At 47.5% G+C, this 2,570-nt stretch overlaps 1 non-coding gene across 1 annotated transcript; it reads right to left on the reverse strand.

Annotated features, from left to right (window-relative positions):
* Positions 1-2,023: 2,023 nt before the first annotated feature.
* On the reverse strand, positions 2,024-2,130 carry LOC116079305. The gene has a single exon (XR_004113878.1). It is a non-coding gene; the product is annotated as a U6 spliceosomal RNA (small nuclear RNA).
* Positions 2,131-2,570: the final 440 nt, after the last annotated feature.

Consider the following 2,570-nt stretch of genomic DNA (forward strand, 5'->3'; position numbering starts at 1 on the left):
GGGCAGCAGCACTGGGCATGGGCAGCAGCACTGGGCATGGGCAGGAGCACTGGGCATGGGCAGGAGCAGGGGGAGCAGCAGCATTGGGCATGGGCAGCAGCCACTGCCTCAGGTCCCCTTAAGCCTCTGGAATTTCTATCCTCTCAACAGTGCCCAGAATTCCAAACATAACCTAACTGCAGGTGGTAAAAATCACACCCCTGATGGAGCACAAGAAAATCATAGCAGGCAGTTTGAAGCAGCCCCTCATCCCACACCTGGGATTAAAACCAAAACATATTCACAGAACTGAGTTGGGTTTTTTTTAATTATTTATTTTAGGTATATGAGTATACTGTAGTTGTACTCAGAACACCAGAAGAGGGCATCCTATCCCTTTACAGATGGTTGTGATGGATGTGGTTGCTGGGATCCGAACTCAGGACCTCTGGAAGAGCAGTCAGTGCTCTTAACCGCCACCGCTCCAGAACTGACTTTTTAAAGAAACCGAAATCCTCACTACACACCATAAACTTGGAGCACTGGACCCTTTGTCTGCTCCCCTCTCTGGTGCATATAGTCAGTCTCTTTCTTCTCTCTTCTTTTTTTTTTTTTTTTTTGAAGTAAACATTTCTGATTTCTTAAGAAAGGGCATGTGATGGTTCGCTGGAGCAGACACTTGTGAGGACTCATGATGTTTGGAAAGATTGTAAGTCCAACCCGACAGACAGTGGACGATGCTCTGGCACTGGTTCGCCTTGCTTTCTTTGCTGATCTTCGCTTGTCATGACTTCATAGAGAGAAACACACCCAAGAACTTCTGGAGGTGTTCCAGCTGCTTCTTGCTCTTCCTCGGACTCACGCTGAGCTGTGGAGCCTCGAGGTTTCTTCTGGATCAAGCTGCTGCTGCTCATTAGAGTGGCCTGGACTGCTGACAATGAAGAACTGCTTCTAAACAGCTCCACTTCCCCCTTGTCCTATTAGCCATCTTCCTCCCCTACCTTTGGTTGGTGGGCTAAAACGTTTAAGAACCTTTCTTAAAGTAGGTTTTGAAAAATCTAAGCCTACACTTTTTCACTTTGCTTGGCTCTTTAATTGTTGTGTAGCACAGGTGACCAAGCCTAGCCAGGAGGGCTGTGGGAGCCAACACATTTTTCCTAAAACTCTGGTTACAATCCCAACACTAAAAAACCAAACACCAAGTTTCCAGCGAATGAACTCTTTCTTTCCTTTACTTTCTTTTTAGATTTTATGTGTATGAGTATTTTGCCTGCATGTATGCTTACCATGTGTGTGCCTGGTGCCCGGGGTAGTCAGAAGAGAGTATCAGATCTCCTCCACTGGGAATTAGAAGTGGCTGTGAGCCTCCGTGTGGGTGCTGGGAACTGAACCTGGGTCCTTTGCAACAGCAAGTGCTCTGGGTGGAGTGGCACACACCTTTAATCCTAGCACTCAGGAGGCAGAGGCAGGAGGATCTCTGCGTTTGAGGCTAGCTTGATCTACAGGTTGAATTTCAGGACAGTCGGAGTTACACAGAGAATCCTTGTCTCAGAGGGAGAAAAAAGCAACATGAGCTCTGAACTGCAGAGTCACCTCTCCACACCTTCCTTCTTCCCTCTCTTCCTTCCTTCCTCCTTCCCTCTTCCCCTTTCTCCCTCCCTCTTCCCCTCCCTCCCTCCCTCCTCCCCTCCTTCCCTTCCTTCCTTCTTGAGACAGGGTTTCACTATGTAGCCCAGGCTAGCCCCAACACACAGATCTACTTCCCTGCCTCCACCCTCACTCCAGGTACCAAGTACAGGGATTCTATAACCTACATTGTACCACAATGCTCACCTCAAAAAGTGAACCCTTGGGGTTAAACACACACTTAAACCAAAGCACCTCGCTTGTGCCAATTAGTGCTGCATCATAGCAAACTACCCCCAAACTTGGTGACTTAAAACAAGTTTTCGTCTCATGATTGATTGACTGCAAGATGCTTTTGGTTCGGACGAAGCTGGGGCTGAATCAGAATGATCTGCAAGTCCTTTTTTTTTTTTCTTCAAAAAATATGGAACGCTTCACGAATTTGTGTGTCATCCTTGCGCAGGGGCCATGCTAATCTTCTCTGTATCGTTCCAATTTTAGTATATGTGCTGCCGAAGCGAGCAGGATCTGCAAGTCTTATCCATACCTTTCCCAGTTGGCCTGCAGAGCAGTCTGAGGAAGGCTTTGTTGGAATTGCTGAGGTAGCTGCTACATCTTGAAGTAGAAACTTAAGAGCTCTTTGGAAAGTCAGTTGTATCGGATGGTGTTTTGTTGGGCAAACACGTGAGGGAGTGTTTTCCTGAAGTAGACCCAGGTGAAAGGCTAAGGCAGACTCACAAAGGACTGTTTAGCTGAAGCAGACACAGGAGACAGGATGTTCTGCTAAAGCAAACATGTGAAAGGACAAGTGATGAAGGATTCTTCCCTAATGATACACATGTATTGGTCTGTGTGATGGTTTCTGTTGGCCCTGGTCCCTCCCGCTGACTTGTATGGAGGCTGAGGCCTGGCAGTCTCTGCTGGGTAGTGCTACCACTGTTGATTCATGTTTGCTATCCTGACTC

This window comes from Mastomys coucha, unplaced genomic scaffold (genome assembly GCF_008632895.1).
Source record: "Mastomys coucha isolate ucsf_1 unplaced genomic scaffold, UCSF_Mcou_1 pScaffold5, whole genome shotgun sequence".
NCBI classification, from domain to species: domain Eukaryota; kingdom Metazoa; phylum Chordata; class Mammalia; order Rodentia; family Muridae; genus Mastomys; species Mastomys coucha.